Below are 27,823 nucleotides of genomic sequence, written 5' to 3' on the forward strand. Positions count from 1 at the left end.
ATGTAGACACACATGATTTTATTTCTTCTGCAGAAAAAGAAGGTATAAAATGAACTAACCTCTACAGCCATAAAGATGAATTTTAAAACCAATAAAACCCATGGGTACAATTTTCAAAACTGAAGGGAAACATAGCTAGTGTGGTTTCATTCAACATTTGGGTTTTTTTTCATTGATTCACATAAGACATTTCTCTATAACAGTAAACCTTAGAGAATAATCCATGAAAACGCTGCCTGGCAGAAATGCACATTAAAAGTTTAAAGCAGTGATTTCATACCATTGCTCAGATTAAGTTTTTTATCTCCAGTATTACTGCATGATAAAGAAAATCAAATAAATTTCACTCATGAGGTTTTTCCCCAGAGCCCCTGATTGACAGTGAAAATATCAAGAAAAGATAAGTGCACACGTCCTGCTGTTGCTTTGAGTCTCATAACTAACCATTTAACTCCTACAGCAACAGGAAAGAACGTAGCACAAGCTCTAGAAAGAACACAGGACATAGATGAGAAATCAATGAGTTCTCAACTGGTCACCCCAACAATACTCACTGCAGAACTGACTAAAATGTGGTGCATTTGCATTGACATAGTTCTCACAAAATGGCAATAAATAAAATATATTTTAATTTATGCAGACACAAGATATAAAAAAGGATGTTTTGATCCAGGCAAGATAATCTACACACAGTTTTTCACTTTCCTCCCACCAGGTACAGCTAAAAATGTTGGGACTCACATGAAAAATTCAGAAAGGTAGAGGGAAGACAGACTGGCTAGGTACATCCAGACCCAGGGAACAACACAATCGTGAGTTCCCGGGTTTTATTTTAGCCTCTTATATCCTGGGCAGGGTGCTGGAGAAGCTGGCAACTGATAAAGCAACAGCCCAAGAGAAGACAACTTTCGCCAGCCAAGGGATGGGGAAAGAATAGTCTAGGAAAACAACTTGTTTAGCAATAATTTCCCTACTCAAGTCAAACACAATGGTGGAAAGACATAGCCTCTCACACCCTCATCACCAAAGGGTGAGTGGGAACCTGAACATCTACTCTGGCTGGCTTTAAAGACTTCAGCTATTAGAAAGGACTTAATGCATGCTAAGTAAGTAAATAAGATGCAATCCCATTTCATAAATTTTACACCTTCTTATCACTTCAGAGTTCAAGTGTTTTATAACTACCAAAGGGTACACAAAGCAAGATTAATATATTCATTTCCCTTTTTTTTCCCACCTCACTCTACAAATCAGGACATTAGATGTGTCATCAAATGCTCATTCCTTAATCTACCTTAAAAACAACTCATCAAACAACATTTCAAATATCAAATAAAGCTGCCATTTCCAAAAAGCCAAGTTTCCTGAAGCCCCTAGTTGCATCTGGGTTTCTATGAACTCCATGACATGTTGAACTATTTTAATTGCCCATTAATGTAATGTGGAAATTATCCTATGCCTTGTCATTTGACAGGAGCAGGTTCAGTAGTTAAAATATTGAAAACGTAATTTTCTCCTATGCATTCTTTTTTTAAATGTTTATTTATTTTTGAGAGAGAGAGGGAGAGAGAGAGGGAGAGAGAGAGAGAGAGAGAGAGAGAGAGAGAGAGAGAGAGAGAGAATGAACAGGGGAAGGGCAGAGAGAGAGGGAGACTCTCCAGAATGCAAAGCAGGCTCCAGGCCCCCACCTGTCAGCACAGAGCCCCACTCTGTGCTTGATCTCAAGAACCTTGACATCATGACCTGAGCCAAAGTTGGACGCTTAACCGACAGCCACTCAGGTGCCCCTCTCCTTTGCATTCTTGAGTGGAGGGCTTCCTGTTACAAGAAACCCACAGATCTCACCATGTGTTTCAATAACCTCCCTAAAGACAACCCACACCATGGCATTTGTTGGCAGTGAGTGGGGCTGGGGTGAAATCGATGGTCCCTAATGAAGGATGCAACGGAGTCATCTCAGCAGGGACAAAAAAATTAGAACCATTGGACTTTGAGGCTAAAAGACAGGTCAGGAGATAGTGGGAGAAGGGGACGCACAGGCCTTCACAGCAGCACAGGCTGGAACCCCACCCCATACAGAACCTGGTGGCTAACCCTGGGCTCCTGCCAGAGCCTTAGCAGCAGTAATGGAAGGGGTTTAGACCACTCAGCAGAGGACGGTGTCCCCTGTATCATCACTGCCAGCAGAAGATGAGGGACTGGTTCTCAGCATCTCTGAGGGAGGGGGAAATGGAAACCACCGTGGTATAAGGACCAGAAATTCCTTAAATTGACACTGTAATGAATGGCCTCAGAGTTTTTGTACAATCTAATGAAAGAGACAGAGAGAGTAGGGAGTGGGAAGAAAAAGAAATCTGTCAAATAATTGGGACCTGATTTTTTTGTACACTCTAAAATAAAGTGGTATGTCCCATTCCTCTCAGATCACAGAGCAACGTATGATTGATGTATGTTTACTCCTTTACGTATGGCACTAGATCTTAAGCTCTGTGTGTGCAGGGGCACGTCTGTTTGGTTCATAAATTTGTTCTGACGATAAGCTACAACTCCCCTTTCTCACCTCTAGATTATAAGAAGACATTAAAAATAACACTACAAAAACAAAATAAAATAGGAAGAAAATTACAATTTTAGCACTTATATCACATATAACAAATAGATCACATACCAAAAAAACATTATATTGCATAAACAAAAACAAGTTTTAATTTGGTTAAATACATTGTTTTAAATGACATCAGAAAATAAACCAATGTGACTAAGATATTTTCCTTTCAACTTTGGTTTTCTCATAGATTAAAATCACGTTTGTTTGTTTTTTTTTATACATGGAGAGAATATAAATCTGGTTTCATGTTATTTACATAATAAGAGTCAAGTTCTTAACTAGAAATTACAGAGTCATCAGGATGTTGGGCAGGACAACAGAACTACAAATTCCTTTTTAAATTATATATCCAAATGTACCTAACACATATAAATACCTATTTGGCCCCCTGTACCAACAACTGTAGGCTGAATTTCTAAATCAAGAAAAAAAGTAAAACATCCTGCAAATGATATCTGATTCTAACATCACATTATTTAGGAAAAATCAGTTAGCAACTCCGGCCTCTCAAAAGAGTTCTTTGGACCATAATTATAAGCATTATTTTAGATCAAACACAGTGTACCAGCAAGAATAGATCAAGCAAGCAGGACTACACAGGAGCACAGAGAATGGTAAAGCTAATCTACACTGAGTGATGGGGTAAGAGTGTGTTGCTAAGGGCAACCAAAGCAGAGGGGAGCCGGGGGGATGCAGTGGAAAAAGCAGCTTTCGATCCATTTTGCAGGACTCATGTTCCATGCCTTTCGGACAATATTAACTTTTATAAAAAGTAATGCTTATAAAACAAAAGACAAATTAGGTAGACCCTCTAGAAGAGAGAATGTCCAAGTCAAGTTCTGAAAAGTGCCAAGTGAGAAGTTTAATATGCATCCCAAGCAAAAGGAGCCAGCATTTACAAAACTTTAGTAAGAAAGGCATCAGGTATTCAGGGGCCAGCAAGTATTTTCTTCTAGAATTTAATTGTAGAGCAAGGCCACACACCTGCATAATTCCCTATACTCCTAAGTGCTGCTCATAAACTTTCTGCTCCGTCCTGAGATACAGAAGAGGTCCATTAAGGATCCCTGGCCTCAGAATGAAACTCCAGGCTTCTCAGGAGGGCCTGGCCACATTTCTGCAGGATGGAGTCCACATGCCTTCTTTGTAAAGCCTGCTCTATGGATCCTACGGGGCTTGGCAAGAGCCCAAAGTCTGTTACATTTCATCCATGTCTCCAGATAGTATGGGATGTATATGCAAATGGCGCCCCAGGAACAATCCTGATATGTACACACTCTCCAGGGTGTATACATTCTGCTGTGTTTGATAAAGCTTCAGACAAAATCCTTAATTGATTTTCATGAGGCAAAATAATAATCTATTCTTTGCAGGCATGCTCACTCTTTTAGAAAACAAGCACAATTCTTGATAGGCAATGGTTAGACGGGGTAAAACCCATTACAAAGACACTTGCATTTTCAAGATAAAAATATAGCAGCTTTAGTATCATTTAAGAGTTTGAAGATAATTTGGAGGTTATTACTAACTCTATACATCTCAATAGGGAATAATGTTCCTGCATTCCTTTGACAGAATATACACAACCTTCAGGAACATTTTGTCCAGAAAACGTTCTCTTTCAAAACTGCTTTTGTCTTTTTTTCAAACCACTCATCTTAGTAAAGTATACTGTATTTATTCATACATTTTATACATTTATTTTAAGAAGTAAATGAAGACAAAGTCTTAATTTTTCTGCATTTAAGAGCAAACATATTGTTCATATAGATTAAGTAAAATATACTCTTTTTTAAAATAGTAGAAAATAGAGTCATGTCAAGCTGTCTGCTCCTCACTAAAGCAAAATAAAAGAATGGAGAGGGTTATCACTGTATTTCTAAGATCCCAAGCCACATGAGTTTGTCAGTTTTCCTCATTATCTTCATATTGCTTGGCTAAGGATAAGGTGTAACAACTAGAGACCCAACAGTTTGCTCCCCTTCCTTCACCTTGGCCTAAAACCAAGGGCAAAGGCCTAAACACTAACTGGAAAGTAAATACTACATGTGAATACCACACTTCTATCACAGGCAAAATGACATTTTTTCCCTCTAGTTCTCACAAGCATATACTTCTTCTCAATAAAGCTCAAAGGCATTGCAAAATAAAGGAGATAGTAGATAAATAGACATAAATGTCAAGTTTTCAGTAACTATAAGTATTTCATTATGACCCACGATCTTTTATGAAAGGTGTTAGAGAACAAAAATGAATAAACTTTTATATTATTTTCCCATTTTTTTGGTGTGAAGTTCCTAGTAAATAAGGCATGTTTAGGGATAAATACAAGCCAGCAAGTTTTGTATTTGTTTGAATAAATTTTGCTACACATCAACATTCTTGAAAATAGTACAGTTTAAAAATAAGTTGTGCACCCAGTTAGGAAATGAAAATGAAATATATTTCTTAAATTATATGTGCAAATATATGTAACATACTCATATATGTATTTTCACCTGTGGACCAATCACTGTTAATTTCTAATTGCCTCCAGGGGAGATTACTCTTTTACTTGCTTCAAGTAGGGTAGTAGTATTTTTATCAGTAATAGAAGTAGTAAGAAAAGGAAAAGTAGGAAAAGAAGTACCAAAGGAGTAGTAATAGTACCAGTAGTTGTTGTAGTCACAATATAGAAGCACTTTATTATCTGAGTATAACACAGCCAAAAAAAAAAAAAAAAGTTAGTGGATTTTTGTGTAGTAGGAGCCTATACTTTCAGTGAGAAAATAATAACACATTCCCAGCCTGCCTTTAATTTCAACAAAAATCTTCCCATATCACTAAAATACTTAAACTTCTATATAACCCATCAAATTTTTTTTTGCAAAATGTAAATCATTAGAAATGCATGTACTCAGTTATTTAGCACTTACAAGTTTGTTAGTAAATATATTTGTTTGCGGCACTTAAAACATACATAGGGATGTTAACCAAATACGCTTCTACACTACAGCAAAAAATATACTATAAGGTAAATAAGAAAATGGTAAGTTAAAAGTATGTTTAAAAATACACATAACACTTGGGGCACCTGGGTGGCTCAGTCAGTTAAGAGTCCAATTTTTTTTCATCTTTATTTATTTTTGAGACAGAGAGAGAGACAGAGACAGAGCACGAGCGGGGGAAGGTCAGAGGGAGAGGGAGACACAGAATCTGAAGCAGGCTCCAGGCTCTGAGCCATCAGCACAGAGCCCGGCATGGGGCTCAAACCCACAAACCATGAGATCTTGCCCTGAGCCAAAGTCGAATGCACAACCAACTGAGCCACCCAGGCACCCCAAGAGTTTAATTCTTGATGTCAGGTCAGGTCTTGATCTCAGGGTCAGGAATTCCAACCCTGGTTTGGCCTCCACACCAGGTGTGGAGCCTACTTTAAAAAACATGTACATAACACTTAATAAAGTAAAATAAAACGATTAAAAATGCAATGACTCAACAAATGAAGAGTTGCTTGTCCTAGTCAGGCCAGGCTGCTTTGTCAAATACTATTGGACATAGTCCAATATTATGTGCTGCTTAAACAACAAATATTTATTTATTACAATTTCAGAGATTGAAAGTGCAAGATCAAGGTGCTGGCATATCTGGTGTCTGGTGACAGCCTTTCTCCTGATTTACACATGGGCATCATCTTGTTGTATGTTCACAAGCAGAGAACAGAAAGAGAAACAGAACGCACCCTCTGATATCTTTTCTTAAAAGTGCACTAATCCCATTTTGAGGACCCCACCACCATGATCCAATTACCTCTCAAAGACCTCACCTCCAAGTACCATCATATTGGAGATTAGATTCCAACATGTGAATTTGGGGAGATATAAGCATTTATCCCATAGCAGTTGCCTAAATGTTTTGACGGGGAGAGAAAGAAAATTAATCAGTAGCTGTTTCACTTGTGATTTCTAACTATGTAGACTTACATGGGGCTTCAATCTCATGGACCCCATCAATCCTGAACATAAATTGTTTATTCAATTTTGTACAACATGGAATTGATACTTAACTTAGCTTCATTACCAATTTCCTACCTCTCTTAATTTTTTTAGAGCTTTGAAGATGTCCAATATTTTGTGCTGTTCCAGCATGATGTCTAACACCATTTCAGGATGATAGTGTCTCTCCACCCCTGCACAAGGAACTTGTATGGTCTTTCAAAATATCATACTACATTGAGTAATACAGTGGAGTTTCCCCAAACTAACTCCACTTTCATATTTTTCCTCATTTTTATACACATAAAAATCATTGTATGGATGATAGCTTGGGCACCCATGCGGGACCAAATTTATAACTGGTGTTGAAGTTACTTCTTTAACTATCTCGCCATTCCTAACTTTTCCTTGAATATATGGGCTTCTCTCGGTGTCTAATCCCCACCCCCTTATTTTCGTCACAGACACCTCTACTTCTTTGAAGATGTTGAGCCTAATAATATGGAGGAGATGATGTCAATAATAACACAAGTACCATTTCATAGTGTGAACTGAAAGGTTTTTAGTGAAGAGAAAATAATGAAAATCAAATGTTTTATTTAAAAATAAACAAATATAGGGGTGTCTGGGTGGTTTAGTTGGTTGAGTGTCTGACTCTTGATGTGGCTCAGGTCATGATTTCACAGTTCATAGGATGGAGCCCCAAGTTGCTCTCTGTGCTAACAGCATGGATACTGCTTGGGATTCTCTCTCTCCCTCTCTGTACCCTTCCTCCACTCTCTCTCTCTCTCCTTCCCTCAAAATAAATAAATAAACTTAAAAAAATAAAAATAAGCAAATATAACAGAGGAGCTCTGAAAAAGAAACATTCATTTTTAGGGTTAGGTAGATGGAGAGACAGAGTAGGGTATTAAATGTCATGTACAATAGTAGATATTTTTTTTAATGTCTATTTATTTTTGAGAGAGAGAGAGAGACAGAAAGTTAGTGGAGAAGGGGCATAGAGAGACAGAGCCACAGAAACTGAAGCAGGCTCCAGGCTCTGAGCTGTCAACACAGAGCCCAACGTGGGGCTTGAACTCACAGACCACGAGATCATGACCTGAGCTGAAGTCAGATGCTTAACTGACCGAGCCACCCAGGTACCCCTATAATGGTAGATATTGTGTATAATAATAAGCAGTAATTCTACAATATATATAATAGTCAATGTGCAGTATATATTTTTTTTTATTTTTAAAAATTTTTTTTCAACGTTTTTTTATTTATTTTTGGGACAGAGAGAGACAGAGCATGAACGGGGGAGGGGCAGAGAGAGAGGGAGACACAGAATCGGAAACAGGCTCCAGGCTCCGAGCCATCGGCCCAGAGCCTGACGCGGGGCTCGAACTCACGGACCGCGAGATCATGACCTGGCTGAAGTCGGACGCTTAACCGACTGCGCCACCCAGGCGCCCCAACAATGTGCAGTATATAATAAAGCTACATGATTCCAACCACTAGAAAAGAGGTTAACTTTTCTATAATATTACAGGAAAAAATGGCTAATAAAAATACATATCAAATTAGATCTTGTATCACAATCCAACAGAACTGAGTTGGACTAAGAATTAAATAGAAAAAAATAACCAAAGGAGAAAAACACTATAAGCAAAAATAGTGACTATTTTATGATTTAGGGCATTTAAAGTTCCCTGAATATCCTAACTCTTTAGATAGCACAATCATTCTCTGTGTAAGATAAAATCAAAAAATTCAAAGTCATCTTTGATCATTTTTTTTCTCTCCTGTTACCATGTTCATTGTATTATCTCTGTTTCTATAGCTGCAAGTTCCATAAATGGCTGAGATTATTCTTTTTGAAACAGAGTTCCAATTATATCAGGACACAGTTTTGTTGTTGTTTTTTAAGATATTTTTTTTCAGTTTCCACTGAACTTTACGTTAGTGTGGTCTCTATTCTGGCATTTAAATCCATTCTTCATATGCTTCCAAATGTCTTTCCAGTTTTATTTTATACGAGAGATATGCCCTAATCTTCTATTCTGTGTCTTTGGGCAACTCCATCACCTGAAATGTTACATCCTTCTTTACCTGTACCACATAGAATCCTATCCATGTCTAAGAGGCTAATCTCCATGCCATTTTGCCATGCTAGTTCCTCCTACTCCCTACCTCACTGGAGGTTACCTGTTTCTCTCTTGAATCTCATGTGATGTTGTAGAACACAGGTATGCCCACGTGAAGCAATCTTGTAAAGAGAAAATGGTCATGGGGCACCTGAGTGGCTCAGTTGGTTAAGTGTCCAACTCTTGATTTCAGCTCGGGTCATGATCTCACAGTTTATGATTTCATGCCCCACCTCAGGCCCTGCACTGTCAGTGCAGTGCTTGGGATTCTCTCTCTCCTTCTCTCTCTGCCCCTCTCTCCCTCTCACTGTCTCCCTCACCATAAATAAACTTCAAAAAACAAACAAACAAACAAAAAAAAACAAAACAAAAGTGAATGGTCATTTCTTTGCTGAGTGACCACATGAACTATGCACTAAGTATTCAAATATTGGCAGCTGGAAAAAGACAGAGCATAACAGTGAGCAAAATAGAAAGACAGAAACAGATACAAACAAACAAATTTAAAAAAAGAAAGACAATACAGAGAAACTGGAGAGACAGATAATTATTTAAATAGGCCAATGAGTGAGTATAAGCCCAACTAGTATATGAGAGGGATAGCAAGTATCTGCTTTTTGGAATATTTTTATTTCTAGAATGCTTATTATAGCAGAAGTTCATTACTATGAGAGTGATTCAATCAGAGAAATAGTTACTTGTTCCCATGCTAAAGCATTGCTTTGAATTTAGGTGTATACAATTTTGATATTTTTTTCGAGAGTGATTCTACCCTTGTGTACTTTTCAACTTGCACACTGAGTCTACAATTTAACTCGTTTGTCAGATGCTACACTAGTGGAACATTCGAACACTCCTGTAATGGTTGTAAATTCCTTGGCAAGAATCATTCAGCCCCATAGTTCTTAGCACATGCTTTGTTTTAACTGGTCTGTACTATGGAAGTGCTTAACTGAAATTTCAGATTCATTGTTTTCACTGACGTCCCACCTGAACTCCTGGTACTAACAAGCTGACAGGCAAGTTCAAAAAACAAACAAAAGAAAAATTCCTAATTCATATTTTAGCAGCTGAAGCATAGTCCTATGGAAAACACAGTAATGAATATGGTACCCTAAAAAAAATCCACATAAAATTTTGAAAATTACTTTTCCTTCTCGTTAAAAAAAATTGGGTGACATTTATTACTTGGGAGACCTACATTACAATAAAAACTATGTATGTCTTTGAAAATAATAGTCATATAAGGTCTTCCCTGGTGTTTGTCAATCCAGGTGGAATTATGGGCACATATTCCAGGGCACCTGGTCGGCTCAGTCCGTTAGGCGTCCAACTCTTGATTTCGGCTCAGGTCATGATCTCACGTTTCATGGGATTGAGCCCCGGGTCAGGCTCCACACTGACAGTGTGGGATTCTCTCCCTCTATCTGCTCCTTGCCTCCTTGCACATGCACACTCTCTCTATGTCAAAATTAACAAATAACATAAAAAAGAGCACATATTCTCATATCAGATGAAGATCAAAACATTTAACAAAGATGAATGGTCTTTGGATTTGCTCATTTTGTAGTAACAGATTAATGAATATATTTGTATAGAGATGTTGCCCATATACTTACATAGTAAGAGACTATGGAGTCTGCATTGATGAATCAGTATATATAAAAGTACATGGACACACACACACACACACACACACAAATACACATTGCATCATTTCTGCCACTAAACCTGATTTTGTGAAATAACTTCTAATTGCAGAGTTTTTAAAACAGTTACCTCACTGGAGAGTCATTTCAAATTTAGAACTCATTTTTTAACTTTCTTCTAACAAATGCATCATCAGTATCATCGATCATTGATTATTTATTAAAAGATCAGTGTTATTAAGCAGACCACCTCTTGTTCACAGACACTTCCTATACCCGGAGTCTACCTTATTAGTAAACTTCCTGATGCAAGAGGTAATAAATATTCCTATCTCCTGAGCAAGTGTGATTCTCTTTTCTTCTACTTACAACTGAAAGTATCCTGTTACAGCACACAGAACGGATTCCTGAGGTCACATGGTATGATAGTTTCTGGGTGGTATTAATGCAATAAGATGACATGAAATGATGTAAAACAAGTATTTTAAAGCAAATCTTGATTCTATGTAGTTATCCTTTGAATTTACTGTTTGTTGGTGCTCTAGGTAAATATGTGCTTCAAAAAAGGGAAAACAGTAGTGAGAACGTAGAGGGTCCACTGAGGTAGGGGAGCTCATAAAAGGGGAATTATTTGTTTAAAGCTGGAGAACAAAAGCACATCTGTTATTCAAAAGAGGTGATCGGTTTGGAAATTATTTCGGTCTGAGAGCAAATGCATGTGACAGAATACAAATCTATACAATACAGCATTGGGTTCCTTAGGTTTCTGGTTCTATATGTCTTCTAAGGCACCTAAGAAACTTTTGGGAAGAACGAACCAACAAAGTTCTAAGTAACTTGGTACAATCTTTTGTTCATAGTTTTGTTTTTGTGTGACTTGAGTCTATAAAAGCTCTTTTATGAACGATTAAAAGGAACAACTTGCGCCACGAATATAAAGGATCTTTGGAACCGCGCTTTTGAAATTGCTCGTCTCCTTGATCCCGCAATATTTTGACAGGCACTTACATGGTCTTTATTAAGGGAACTTTAGCATTTTTCTTTCCTTTAATAATGTTAAAAATGTCTATCTGAAAACTAGATATTTTTTTCATGCCTGTTTTTCCCCCCACAGGACATAAAATAACTTAAAAAGCAAAATGTTAAAAATATGCACATTGAGAACCCAAATATAATATAATTTATTATAAACAAAAGATATATAATGAAGTCTTCACTTTTTGTACTGAACTATAAATACAAAATTATCTGAATTATTTTCAAATAAAAGTATGATTTCTGCAAATATATATCTTCCCCATTAATAACTACAATAAAAATTTGAGGAATCATCAAATACAAATTAACAGAATTTAATGGTCAATAACTTTTGTTAGCTTATCCACACCTTTTCTTTGCATTCTTGAAGAATGAATCCAAACTATTGCATCTTCTTAAGAGTAAAAAGTTCTAAAACTATACTTTTTATTTAGAGTTTAAATAAGCTTCATGTCTACAAGTAAGTTTTACATGTTACATTTTTTCTATCCATGTCAAAAGTTGAAATTTTGCACATGAAATTGCCAAAATGTGGTTTTCCGCATGGACCAGAACTGGAAAATCAGGCTGAGGAAGTGTCCTGGCCAATAGTGAAGATTTGCTGCTCACCTACATGCCACCAAATATGACACTGAATCAATATAATTGTCAAAATACTGGTTATAATTTCTATAAAATTTGAGAGCCATGGGACCTTGCCAAGAACAAAGAAAATCAATGAAAAGTTATAGTAGATGATGTTTATCTACAATGCACAGCTGTGCAAGATTTGAAAGAAGGACATTTTGGTTTGATTATCAAGTTACTTGAATTCTAAATTGGAGCTTTAAGATTTTTGTGGATATTTTCTTTGTTAAGTTGTGTAGGGTTCCACCTGAAATTAAATGCTCATGCAGTGGATAAGAATGTTAGATGCACAGAGGTGTAGACAGCTGTATGGCCCCCATAACTGGTAAATAAATCTCCTTTCCTTGATTGCTTCAACTAGAATTTTAATTTGCCTCTGGTGAGTTCATGTAGCATTATTTGTAATGCTTTTGTAATACTTCTAACCCAATATTGAGTACTTGTCTTGCTACCTCAAATGTATAGGAAATTCATGGAAGATAGAAAGCACCTCTCATCTATCATTGAATTCTAGATAGCACCTAGCAAATCCTTGAACAAAGATGTGACTCCAAGTATAGCTGACTTATGGATGAACACACTTCAATGGGTGAGAGGAAAAATGTAAAAATGAGGTGGTCTTACCTTTGTTTCAGCATGGATAGAAAGTATACAGGGAAAATGACAGATAAGAACAATTTCTCTGATGTATAAAGTGACTAGTCGCTATAAAATTTGGAATTTAAAAAATAAATTTGGAATGTAATTCAAAAATAAAAACCAAGATCAAAAGTGTAAAAGTTTGCTTACTCATCCTTAGAGGAGATCAATGCTTTTCATTTTACCCTGCTATGCATTCTTTCAAAGACTGACCTTGATGCTAATTTTGTGTTAGAACTAAAAAAAACCAAAAACCAAAAAAACAAAACACACACACACACACACACACACACACACACACACACACAAAACCTGTAGAATGTTATAATTCCAACCAACAGTCTCTTTGTTTCACTTCCCAAACTGTCTAGCTTCTTAGAAAATAATAGGTTTTGACAGTTTCAGGGGTAAGAATAATATTTTGTTGTCACATGTCCCCAAAGACACCTGCTGAGAAATTTATCACAGTTCAAAGAGCATGGATATACCATCTCATATTAAATGTGAGAGTCTTATCTAAAGTGTGATCCCTTGTGTGTTTACTGAATTTAGCTTGAAAAACCACATATTTATTCAGATCTTTGTTCTAGTGTTAATCCCTTGTCTGACAGCATCTCACATCTCTTGGTTAAACATTCCTCCTCAAATGCCACCTCATACTAATTAAAGTGAAGTATTTCAGCTACTGTTTATTTATTAATTCTACCAAGACTTCCTGTAAATAAAAAAGGATCCAAGAGGGAAAAAGCATATATTTGACTTGCAAATTACATCTGTAGAGTGTCAACTTTGTCCATGAAAATTAATGGTTTGTAACACAGCTAGTTATTTCCTCTTAGTTTGCATCATGTATTATGGCCCAATTATAAACAAATAGTAACTTCAGTGTAATTACAAATATAATTCAGTTAAAATAGAAAATTCCATTTGGATTAAATAAAAACCATTCATTCAGATTGAGGATATTAAATGCAGCAACTTTGGAATGAAGTGATTGCTTTCATTTGGGTGTGATATAAAGTCACCTCCAGGAGAAAAGTAGAAATAAGTGGTTTGGTGTGCCCCACATGACATCTCTAAAAATTCCAGGGCTCTTTTATTTAAAAAGAGGGGCAATGATTTGGGGGTTCTTAACTACATTCCGACTGCTTGCTGCAAGGATCCATTTTGGACTAATACATTAAGTATATAAATATAAATTATGGATATCTATCCCTTTTATGAAATAATAATATTATTCTCTTCTATTATGTTTTATTATAAGAAAAATTATACTCATGTTATGTCACGGGACAGGGATAGAGAATACTGATAAGAAGAGTCAGTGACAAGTACTTCCAAAGTCAGAAACTTTAATACATTCTCTATATCTTCTTGGGGAATTTCTAGTTTTAAAGTATGTCACTTGACTCCAGGATGCTGAGGTTGGCAGTTCATACTTACCGATCAGTACCTTTTCTCTATTAATGTGAGAATTTTTCCATAACTGCAGACATCCCCAAAGTGTGGTTGATTAGAAAGCACATTTTTTAATGTGTTTCAATAGGATAAATGTGAAATTTCAATGAAGATATTTGACTAAGACAAACCAATGGTGTCATTTTTTTCCCCACCACCTGCTGCTATTATTTAATCTATAGAGACTAAAATCTTCATTTCTGCACATGGACCTGGAGAGCTGAGGTTCTCTGGTTTCCCTTCCTATGCCCACACTGTAAGAATGTACCTTTAGGGGAAAGGGCCAGCTGCTTCCTAGACTCAGCTCATGGCGGCAATTGCATAAATCCCGATATCCTGTAGAGAAAACATGGAGGCCAGAATAGTTGGAGTTTGTGTATCTCCCTTCCCTCAGGTCCTATGACCTTGTTTGTGGATGTGGTGTCTCCCTAACACATTGTAAAACACGTATTAGGATGTTCTGAGATTGCAAATCAGAAACCTTGACCAGCCTTGGTGTGGCACCCATGATTTGGAAGGCAATGGAGGCAACAGTAAAGTCTCTGATGAAGCGCCTTGGTGAACCAGATCATGGGCGCCCCACATGAACTGGCAACACAACCACCTGCCTTTCCATGTTAGGCACGCTTGATGAGTGAGAGGGACCGGATGGTGTTAGGGAAGTTAACTACTGTTCAATCCTTCCGTGTGTTCTCTTCTAACATCTTCTGTATGGCCTAATGGCTCTTTAGTTTGTATAAAAAGCTTCTGTCTCGAAGTTTCTCTCTGAACTCTGTTATGCTGCGTTCCCCCTGTCTTGTGTCTCCTTTCCGTAGACATTATCTAAAAGGCGGCTTGTTTCTCTTACTTGACTAGTAGTGATACTTTGATTTGTGTACAAGGTATGTGACACACGTCAGGCACTGGTCTAAGGGTTTTACAAATGTCACTCATTTAATCTCCTAACACCTTACAAGGACAGTGATACCATTATCCACCATTTGCTAAGTGAGGTAGATAAAGCACAGGGACTTTGTGTAATTAGCACGCATCATACAGCTAGTAGATGATAAGATTGGGATTTGAAGGTGGGCTTCAGACTGTACTGTTTTCCCCTAGTTTAGGGAAAAAGCAGTCATTAAACAAAAGTGTCAATTATTTTTATTTATTTATTTATTTAAATTTTTTTTCTACGTTTATTTATTTTTGGGACAGAGAGAGACAGAGCATGAACGGGGGAGGGGCAGAGAGAGAGGGAGACACAGAATCGGAAACAGGCTCCAGGCTCTGAGCCATCAGCCCAGAGCCCGACGCGGGGCTCGAACTCACAGACCGCGAGATCATGACCTGGCTGAAGTCGGATGCTTAACCAACTGCGCCACCCAGGTGCCCCACAAAAGTGTCAATTATTAATACAAGATGATATATGAAGAATCTTAGTGGTGAATTATATTTTAGTATTATTTATAAAAGGTAATATTATTTATAAATAATTTTATAAATTATTTATAAAATAAATAGGTACAAATCTAAATTGGATAGAAACTGCTTACTTTTTTGGCTCCTATAAAAATTAATTTGCAGATTAGCTACAAAATCTAAAACTCGATAACGTTCAAATCAATAGCATTTATTTCACGTGATACACTGAATAGGTTTTAGAGAAAAATAATTTAGGACAAAACTTGTATCATATTTAATATTCTATAAATTTTGAAATCAGTTAACATAAGTCTAGAGGATTCACATTTTGCTGTCAGAATGAAATTACTAATGTCACAGTTCAGTTTCAAATTAACGCTTAATTCAGAATAATTGGGCCTCATATGTAATCAGAACAATTCTAAATGAGCATTTCTCAAAATTCGGTTGTAAGTAGGTATCACATAACTCTGTATAGTGTCTTATTCACTTGAACTTTAGTATTATTTCTTTAGTAACAATCCTTCTCCTTTAATAAGTAGGATTCAGAACTATAACTTAATGTTTAATTTTTATTATTGCGGAACTAGGGACAGATAGACACAGAAGTTACTTGGTTGAAGAAAATCAGCAAGTCCTGCCATAACTATTCCAAACCATTTTGGAAGTCACTTGAATGTAAAGTTTCATTTCTGTTTTATCTTCAAATTTCAATATTTGACCTGATGAAAAATTCTCATTTATACACCATGCTATGACGACGTTTCCCCATCATTTGTTAGAAACTTGAATTTACATTTCAAACTCATGTCTGCATTTCCTCATTATCCTGGGACAATTGAAATTGTAAATTGCTCTTCAATATTGTTATTTTCATCTTGTCAGCTCAAAATTCGAATTTACTTTAAGAAGCAAAGTCGTATTTCATCAAATATCTTTCATGTAAAATTACCAAATAAAAGATTTATCTCAAGGTAAAACATTTTAACATAATTACAAAGGTAAATATCAAACAATTGTTCAAATTTTGACACGAGGAAATGACAACATAATGGAAAGTAGGCACAATCAGCAACACATTAAAAGCTAAAACGTGTCCATCCATGTTTTGTAGGGCTGAGCTCCTGCCAGAATTAGGATTGCACAGAAAAACATTATTAACCCTAAGAAAAATAAATAAAACACCTGAAGAATGAACGAAAGCAGAGTAATTCTAGAAGAGAGTGAATAGTTGGGAGAAATAAAGGACACAGAGTGAGTTTACCATTTTCACAGCTTTTTGCCTGAACACTGGCTACAGGCAGCACCTGCACGGGGCAGCAAAAACTAAAGGGGAACCTTCCAACTCCCTGGCCTGAAGAAACAGAGAGAAAATGTTTGGAGCAATCACAGCCACTCACATGGAATGGGGTCACTTTCAGAGCAGAGACAGACTTTGAGAGTTATCTAGGGACCTGTGTGTAAATTCTGCCTACATCTCCGGCCAACTCTTTAAACATGGATACAAAGGGCAAACTAAAAGAAGCACAACTAAAGATGAAAACAACTGAAGTGAAATTTAAGCTGTTACTGATAAAACAGAGTTTCAAGGCTAAATCTAACCAAGGTAATTGCCACCTAAATTAAAAACAAGACACCAGTCTTTGAAGGGATATTACTGGATATAGAGTTGCTACAACATAATATTTTCAATGTCCAAGAACATTTCCAAATTACTCAACATATATGAAAAATATTGGCCTTAATTAATAGGAGTGTTTCCATTAATTAAAAAAAAAACAATGCAGCTGTCTATAAACAGAAGAAAAATAAATAAATGTTATTTTAATCATGTAGAGGAATTCATACATGTATTAGCGACAGTTACACATTTCATAATGAATCTCACAAAAGCAACATATAATAAATCAAGGTACAGAAGAATAAGTGTATTATGCTGTCAATCATATAAGTATTTAAGTATGCAAAATAATGCTATGCATATTGTTTAGGGGAATATATAAATTGTAGTAAAATATAATAACAAGGATGGGAATTATAACGCTAAATTAAGTATTAAAGAAAGCAAATTTATATACAGTGAAAGGCACATATCTTAGCTATATGTTGATGAATTTTGAAAAATATACACACTAATGAACTGCCACCCTAATCAAATATAAGGCATTTCTATTATGCCAAAATGTCTCCTATTGCCATTATCCAGTCAACCCTCAACCCTATAATACCACTGCTTTTTCTGTTTCCATGAATATAGGCTTTTTCTTTTCTTGAGCCTTATATAAATAAAATCTTAGAGTATTTACCTATTAATATTGGCTTTTGTTGCTCAACATAGTATTTTTGAATGTTGAAGATGCTGTCTTTATCAGTTACTCATTTTTTTGTGTTGCTGTATAGAAATTCGTTAAATGAATATGCTCCATTTGAAAAGTTTATTCTCTTGTTAATAAACTACTGATTAATTCAAGGTTTGGATATTATGAGCTAAAATCCTATGTATATATACTCTGGCATAAGTTGTTTGGGGCCTTTTTAAAAAATTGTTTTTGGTAAAGATTTAGAAGAGACAGCATCATAGGTAGTGGTATGTTTTACTTTTATTAGGAAATACCAGTATTCTAAAGTGGTTATTTCACTGTGATTTTTTCCTTTCTTAAAAACTTTTTTTTTAACCACAAAAAAAAAGAGAGAAACCTCTAATCACTAAAGACGGGAATGAAAGAAACACCATTGATAGTGACAAACATCACAGCGGGGGGAAGAAAGGGATTACAAGAGAATACTAGGAACCATTTTATGCCAAAAAATTAGAAAACCTAGGTAAAATGTACTCTTCAAAAATAGAAGATTAGGGAACCCTCCTCAAATCATACCATCGGATCAGTATTACTTTGACACCAAAATTAAAGCCATCACAAGAAAAGAATTCCTAAAGAATACTGATGCAAAAGTTCTCAATACTAAGAAATGAAACCCAGAAATATATATAAAGGATTATAGACCATGACCAAGTGAAAGTTATCCCAGGAACAGAAGTTTGATTCCATATATGAAAATCAATCAGTGTAAACACCATATTAATAAAATCAGAAACAAAACCCACATGATTATCTCAGTGAAAACACAAAAAGCGTTAGACAAAATTCATCATCATCTTTAATGATGTATTCACCAAAGTAGGACAGGAAAGGATTTTGAACCTAGCTTCCCCCAAATACTGTGATGGCAGTTTCTATGACCCAATGATCTCATTTTTTTTTGAAAGTAGTATATACTATACATGGCTAAGATTTTCCCATCCCCCCTTCCAATCCCCCTTTCTCACCATCTCTTTCTTCTTTTGTTTCCTAACATTTAGGGTCTCCAAAGGCATTATCTCTTTTTTTTTTGCCTCTATTGCCAGGAAATTCATCTAGTCCCAGTATTTCCGTCTGCACTGAGGCCAAATGAGTTGCAAACCTGCATTTTTCTCATTTGAAGACATTTATGTCTTCTCACTTAGGTATCATTCCTCCGTCTCTAGCTGTTGGCCGGAAATTTAACAAATTGTCTCAAAATAAACAATCCATAATTAAAGTTCTACTATGAAAGTGCCTCTCCCTTTTCATAGAACCACCAAATTGTTGTTTAGAACTTAGCAACACCTTGCTTTTGCTTTTGCATTAATTTCAAAGATCAAATAACAGCCAATTCCTCTTAAATTTTCATTTACAGTGTAAGATAACTTTGTCACATGAATACACTTTCAGAACTATAAAGAGCCTTAGCTATAGCTCATAATGGTCTCACACTGTAAAGGAGCAGAAGCCTTAGAAACAGATGGAGAAGACAGGACCATCCTTCACTAAAAGTATTGAAATCTTAAATTGAAAGCAGTGAAAGTAGTGAAAGCTTAAATCTTCCCTAAATAATGTTTAGAATTGTTTGCTTGCAAACAAAGTAGCCACTCAAGGTTCTGGATGTTAATCCAATCATAAAGTTTTTCCTTCCCATATTTTACTAAACTCAAACACCTAGAATATATGAGCACAATGATTCCAATGTTATTATAGTAGCTGCATTGGTTAAAATTTATACCGACCAAATGAGATGTGCCTTTGTTGCTTTAGGAGTCCTGGATAGTAAAGGGCAAGTTCTGTTTTAATTTCAGCTCCAAGATGTATTTTTAACTTATCTGATAATTGAGCTTGGAAAACTGAAGACACTTTCCTTCTCTGTGCCCATATTTATAAAGAACAGGGGTGCCCTGCTGTGTTTGTTTATTCCATTTTACAACTCCTACAATTCAGAGAACAAAGGTATATTCATAAATCAGTAAATTCTGGGAAATGAAAAATAAATGAATCAAAGTTTGACCTCATAAATGACATTTGTGAGCTGTGTTTAACTGCTTCGTCACTTTATGTGAGTTTTACGTTAAAAAATAAGTAACATTAGAAGAGGCAAAATACGGTTTTGAAAATATTTAGGTTTATACAAACCGTATGAAGGTTTTCCTTAATTTCTAAACTACTTGTGATATGGCTCATTTCCAATTGTTTGAATGTGAATCCATTTTAGAGAAAGTAAACAGCAATATACCTGTGGTGAATTTATTTCATGCTGTTTAACATTGCCATTTCTTCTAATTGAGCCAATATCTGCTCTTCTGAAGATCCAGGTGTGGAATAACTCACTTGATACCTACTTTTTCTGTTACTATAGCAGCACTTTTTAATGAGGTCAACACATCCAAATGTCAAATTCCAGATGAAATTGCAAAAATGTAACACTGTCTCACAATAGTTGCATTTTTGTTAGGTAAGAGAAGGAGAGGAAAATTTGCAATTCTTTATGGAAAAACCCAAAACACAGCTCAATTATGGAAGCTATATATTTGCTAAATAATTGATAGCATAAGATTTTTAAAATTCTACGAGGATAAGCAAGTTTCCTTGTTTAATTAATTACAGTTACACGTAGAACAATATATTTTGTAAAAAAAAAAAAAGATAAACAAGACAATACACACGATGTTACGTGATTGAAAATGATCCAAATTAAGTTACCCACATACCATCATTTCTATGATGTTTTATATGCAATGTATTACTGATATACTTAAAATCAAATCCACATCCCCACCATGATTACCTACTGACTATGGTTTGTATAAACCTAAATATTTTCAAAACCATATTTTGCCTCTTTTAATGTTACTTAATTTTAACCTAAAATGCAGCCTCTCTGCCATCCCCCACCCTCCAGCCAAACTGCCTCAATCTGGGATCCAAACACACTAAGCTTTTGTGGGCCTTAATGCCTTCACTTAAGCATTTCCCTTTGTATGACCGACCTCTTCTTCCATTCAGATCTCACTTTTAAATGTCATGTCTCTGAAGTCCTCCCTTGACCTTCTAGTGATTCCACTGAGTCTTTCACTGTCTGACATTTTTCTTTTACATTCATAGTTTATTTCTAACTCCTTAAGAGAATGTAAGTACTGCAGTGACCCAACTTTTCTGCCTTATTTACAGCTCTAGCATTATATTTTACATACCATCTGACACATTTACTGGGTATATGCTTGGCAGATGCCAATTCCTGGAGGCACTCACAAGTCATTGTAAGGAAACGAAGTTTACAATAAGGAAACAATGAAGTTTACAATGCAAATGTGAGACATGCCCTTTCTCAGGACATTTTTTAGGGCTAATTTGGTTTTAGCATTCAGTTCTCAGTTCCAAAGAGTCTTTTCTTAACCACGATATTGGAAGAAGTTCAATCTTATTATACACAATGTATTTCCTGCATGAAAACGTCTTCTAAAATTGTTGTACTCATGTCTTTACTTTAGCATTTTCTTATTTTTCCATTGTAATAGGACACAGTCCACGAGAGCGGGAATGCTGTTTGTTTTGTTCACAGTTGTATACTTTGCTGTGTAATCCAGTTGCGTGGGATATGATGCTCAAAAATATTGGCTGAATGAGTGAATAATGGACTTAAGATACATTTTGCAGGTTTTATACACGGGTTACATGTAATAGGTTTGGTGACATTCTCAATAGATGTGAAGGAAAAAGAGCAAGAAAATAAAAGATGTGTTTTTTTTTTTTGTTTTGTTTTCTGCCTTGGGCAACTCAATGTAACTGGTTGAAGAAAGGCACCAAGAAGAATGGATGGTAGTGGATGTATAGTTAGACAGAAGTAGATGTATGTATGAAGGGAATAGACACTTAGGGCATATACTTTTGAAGCTTATAAGGCACCCTAGCAGATAACCCGAGTAGGTGGTCAGGTATATAAGGCAGAAGTTCAGTAGAAAGTCTGGATTAAGATTGTGTGCATTATAAACATATAACAGGTAACTAAAGCCATGAGAAAGCCAAGAGAATGAAAGCAATGAGAATGTAAACCTAAAAGTTTAGAAGGGAAAAAAGTACCAGGATTCGCCCTACAGTTTCCAAAATATGAAGGTTTCAGGGATGACTGTGAACTAGCGAGTGTCAGAAGAAAAAATGACTTGTGAGGTAGAAAAAAAATACAGATGAAGACACAAGAAGAGAGCACTTCTAGAAGGAGCAATTGGTCAGCACTTCTGATAAAAAAAAGTAGCTTTAAGAAGACTGATAAGACACCATAAATCTGATGCACAAAAGAATGATATTCAGTCACAATTAAATCTGGTTTAGGACTATGTACAACCTAGCCTGTGTCAACTTTCTTTACATTGGTTATGAACAGTAAAAAATATTCTAAAATCAATTTCTAGTTAAGAATGTGACCTTAAGCAAATTCCTCTGGACAGGCCAGGAGACACAGCAAGAATTTCTTTTTATGTGATTAGCCACCAGCTTCATCATCCACTGACATGAGGAGTTATCCAGATGGTCACTAAGACTCCTTCAACTTTTCTATTACATATTCTAAAGGGAAAACAGCATCCTGATACTCAACCAAAAACATATTTCTAGGGGCACCTGGGTGGCTCAGTTGGTTGAGCATCTGACTCTGATGTCTGCTAAGGTCATGATCTCACCATAAGTTTGAGCCCTGCATCCAGCTCTGAGCTGACAGCAGGGGTTTCTGAAATTCTTGGAATTCTCTTGGAATTCCTTCTCTCTCTACCCGCCGCCCCCCCCCCCACTCATGCTCTCTCTCTCTCTGTCTCAAAATACATAAGTAAACTTTCAAAAACTAAAAAAATAAATAAATAAAATAAAAACACATTTCTAGTTCCATTTTCTTCTTCAGTTTCTCCTAACATCAACACGTTCATTTTATTTCTGCTTTTCTCTCTTACTTTAAATTGACAAACTTAATAAATAACTGTGGTTATAGTGCAAACAAATAGTTTTCCAATTTTCACTAACATATTCATTCCAGAGCAGAAAACAAAAGGGAATTTAGAAGTATAATAAGTATAAGAAAGAAAATAATAGCTAATTACAATAGTGTATTTTGTGTGATCATTTTCTGAAACCTAGAAAGATGCTTAAATTTAAAAAAGACAAAAGCAATCACAGGGCTGTTTTATAATCTTTATAAATATTTGAAAGGGCATCTGGATCCATGGTTACAATCAACTGTTATAATTTTTCCTTTCCCTGGGCAGTCAGCGTGGTCTCCATGAAGGGTATATATTATTTCCAAGCTTCACTAAAAAACTATAAGACTTCTATCCAAGCAGATCTTGGGAATCACTAAAAAAAGATAAATAACTAGAGTTGAATGGAGAGATAAGTTTCAGGTTCTCTAATTACTGCAATTAGGACTAAATTGCTCAGCTCCACTGACTCTTAGATACACAACAGGCCTCCCTCAAGTTTCCTAAGCCCATAAAATTCAGAAAGCATTATATGTACACCAGAGAAGCACAGATGAATGAATAATAAAAACGTTCATTTTCATATAATAAAGGCATTCACTTAGTAATCAGGGGAAACATTTAAGAACAAATTAGAAAATAGAATCGAGTTTTCTTATATTGCAGGTGTCATTTTTTTCCAAAATATCTTCCACATATATGTTTCATAGTTTTAAATAACTCTTACTTTTAAAACTTACATGTCCCAATTCTGTTCTCTTCACCTTCGGTTTTATAAACTATTCATATATTAACGTATATTATATATTAAATTGATGAAGAGAAGTAGTGATTTACATAATTCTCAGAAACAAAGGCACTTTAGGAAGGTTCTTGCAGATAATTTTTCAGTAAATTTGTTGGGAAAAGCATACATTCCTAAACCAAAGGAAGAAAAACAAATGTTGAATCAAATCTTCCTAAAATTTCACCAAAAGAAGATTAAAATTTATATTAAGATCATTTGTAAAACAGGTCAAACAAAATAGATGTGAAGCAAGAATTGTCTCAGGCCAGGTACCTACGTTGGTTCTTGCCATGCAATGATGGATTGGCTTGGGTAGGTCATGTAATTTTCTAAAACTCAACTTCCTTCTCTCTGTAAAACAGCAGAAATATCTGTTCCGACCACATGAGAATTTCTTATGATCTGATGGAATAGTGTTTGGGACTGATAAAATGTTCTTCTAACTCAAGTCAGCAAAATATTCAGTGGCTAAAATCATGGTTGTTGGAGTTATGGGAACTGTATGTAGTTCTGACCTCAAAACTCTGTTCCCTTGAGAGAACACTTGCACAGACTCTCTGAATCTCGTTTTTTTAAATCCATAAATCATTGGCATAGTATCTAACCCAGGAGACTATTTTGATATAATGAATGAGAGCAGCAGTTAACATAATTTCTGACCCAATTCATGGAGGGTCTTAGTGGAATAAAATTCATCTGATTTTGTGTCTGTGAATTCTGTGTGCCAGAGAAAATTTCTGAACATAGCTCACACACACACACACACACACACACACACACACACACCGAAAGCTGAAAGGAGATTTACAAGTGTGCTTAGCGCAAGGAAAAGAAAAATAATGAACTAGTTACAAAAATACTTTTGTTTGCTTCTGTACCCAAAGCATGGAAAGATAGCTAAAAGAAAAATTGTATTGAAAACTAATTAGAAAGGTTTATTTTGATCAGCCTCAACACAGCAAGGTACAAGCATGGAGTGTTTTTAATTTTTCTAATGACTGATAGCAAGTCTTCTGGTAAGACTCCACTACTCAAATTTTAGTGGGGAGAGGGAGGGGATTCAGAGGGTGCGAAGGTACCAACTATGAGGTTTTCAGCTCATCTAATAATTTGTATGATGCTATTGTGTATTTTAGATGTAATTAAAGTCTCAGCAGCCGTAGAATTCAAAACCCTTCTCTGGATATGTTCTAGCCGACCTCTGCCCCACTTCCATGATCTGCCTGCAGGGGGAGAAACGGCTGCCTTCTGAACTCTCCTGGTTCCTTTTCCCCACCTGCTGCCTGTGCCAAGGATGCTGCAGGGGAGCTTTGGAGAAAGTGTGGTCACTGAAGGAATGGCCCAGGTCACATGAGCTACGAAAGTGAACCAAATAAATAGGGGAAAGACCAAAGACACAGGCTTAGGGCATTTCCCAAATTTGTCTATTAGGCCTAAAAAAATTGCAGGACACTGATCTTAAAACTCTGTTATGGATTGAATTGTGTCCCCCAAATTCATATGTTGAAGTCCTAATTCTTCAGACCTTAGAATGTGACCTTATTTAGAGCTAGGTCGTCCCATAATCAATTAAAATGGGTCATGAGTGTGGGTACTACCTAATATGACCGGTATCCTTATCAAAAAGGGAAATGTGGATACAGATATACACATATAGGGAAAACAGGTGAAGAGAGACATGGGGTCAAGATGGTCATTTACAAACCAAGGGAGAGTTGGGAGCTGATCATTCGCCAACAGCCTCACAAGGAAGCACCCTTGCTGACGCCTTGATTTTGAACCTCTGGCTTCCAGAACTGTGAGAAAATAAACTTCTGTTACTGAGCCACCTCGTCTAGGCTACTAGGTTGCAGAGCCCTAGCAAACTAATACTGGTCCCATCCCAGATCTGCTCACGTGGATTTCCAGTGCGGTGGCCCAGACATTTTCTTTTAAAAACTTGTCAGAGAATTTTGGTATGATCCAGGTGTTAAAACTACTGCCAAAAACTAGTATCTAAAGGGCAGGGAGAGAAAAATTATACCCAAAAGAAACTTCCAGAAAGGCAAAGTAGAACAAAAGCTGGGGAGAATCAAGGAAACCAAGAGAAAAGAAAAATGTAAAGAAGAAGATAGGGGTCAAGAAGAGAAAATCAATTTTTTTTTTCATGAAAGGCAAAAGGAGAAAAAAAGCTGAATTGCCTTTAACCCTGTGAGGATACAGCAACAGGTTCAAGTTGCCAAGTGTGCAGAAGATTGCTGACTAAAGCATCTCTTTTAACTTCCTCTCTTTGGTGATTTTCTACTGAAACCCACTGTTGAATACATTTGGCTAACACAGAACACCAGTGCACTTATGGTACATTGGCTTATCAGCAATCATAGATTTATGGTGCTTAATTGCAAGTCGCATGTAGGAAAAAAAAGAAGCTAATTTAGAAAGGATTTAAATTTAGAAAGCTTGAGAAACTGGTGAGAAACCTTTTTCTAAATTACAGCGTAAATTTGATTTTTTTAAGATCATTAAAGAAAGTTAACCTCATTTGTGCCATCCGTTTCATACTCTTTAGTAGAGATTTGTTTATTTAGAGACATCATATTGATGGTATTTCCAACATTGCATTGTGAGTGAAAAATAGACATAAAATTATAAATGCGCACGTGTGTGTGTGTATATATATATATATAGATATATATTTTAAGTATACTCATGCCAGCTGAGATATTAAATGGTGTCAAAGGCAGATACAGAACTAACTGCAGAATAGTTTGCCCTCACGGGAATTAGATTATACATATGATAAGGCCTAGTAAGTATATTAGGCATTTAGGTCAGAAGGTGAGAGAGTACAGCAAAGTTCAAGTGTAAGTTAAAATGAAGAGTTGACCTTCTGGCGGATTGTGAGAGCATTCAGAGAAATAAAGCAATATAGAATTGTAACCCTGAAGGAAGATATAGCTACATGCTGTAACAAATGCTGAGCATAAACACATTTTAGAAACAGAAAGAGGGAAGGATGGGTGGAAAGAAAGAAGGATGTGGTGAGGGAGGGAGGGAGAAGGAAGCGGGAGGGAAGGAAAGAGGGAGAAAACAGGTTGCGCTTCATTGACCCTATTTACAGTGGTTTTCATTTGTTGGTTTTCATTTTCATTTTATCATTGTTTTCTCATTTTCAGAGGTTCTCATCTCTTGCCATGCAGATGCCTCATGGAAGGCACTGGTGATTCCTGAGGGCGGAGCTGGCTGGGCTGAACCAGATCATGATGAGGGAGACCAAATGGTTCTCCTTCTCTAAACCGTTAATTTCCCTATGTCACAAGCCAACTAAAGATCCTGAGTGATCCATTGATTAGAGTGGATCAACAAAAGAGATAATTATGTGGAAGAAATTTCAGCATGAGGGAATAAAGAGAGAAATCTGAGAAAAAGGGCTACTGCAGTGCCTAAGGCAAAGAAGACACTGAATTGGGAACTTTTTAAGGCTGTCCCTGAGGTGATCTGGAACTGTTTATGTGGGAGCAGTTTTATTGATGAAACACTCATGAAATGCTTTCTCCCCAAGCTGATTTGTATATTGCACATTTGTCTCAGACACTTTAATATATGAAGATAGGTTTGGAAGGAAATTAACTTAAGTTTCCACACAACATTGGAAGCAAGTTAAGTAAATTTAAGTAATGATAATGTTTATATCCCACTCTTCAAGCATAAAAAGAGGCAAGCCTCGTATTTTTTCCAGACTTTCTCCCTTTTCTTTCCATTTACATTTTTAAGCTTTGCTATCGACTATTTTTACATAATTTAAAGAAAGTCCCACTTGAAGTCCAATTCAATAATTATACTATGACAATATTCTGAGACCAGAGACTTGTACTCAGAAAATTAAAATATATGGGCTAGGGGGCAATAAGTAAATAAAAATAAAATCACTTTTTTTTTTGGTTGTCTTTTCTGGATAATTAGTAGCCAATTCTAGGAGTTCGTCCATTCAGGAGAAACAATCATTTCTTAAAGTTGCTTGTAAATCTAGCATAAAATGCCTCTGGTAGCAAACAGTTGTACTTAAAAATTATATCTTCTGAGTCATGTACCTTAATAAAAGGTGAGTTCATAATTCATTCTAATAGATCTTATACAGCCTTATTTTTTGTAATGACTTAAAAGAGGCTACTTCTGTGCTTGTTAAATAGGAGAGCCATGGGCAACTCCTCGGGGCCGACAT

The sequence above is a fragment of the Felis catus genome, chromosome D3 (genome assembly GCF_018350175.1).
Source record: "Felis catus isolate Fca126 chromosome D3, F.catus_Fca126_mat1.0, whole genome shotgun sequence".
In the NCBI taxonomy this organism is placed as follows: domain Eukaryota; kingdom Metazoa; phylum Chordata; class Mammalia; order Carnivora; family Felidae; genus Felis; species Felis catus.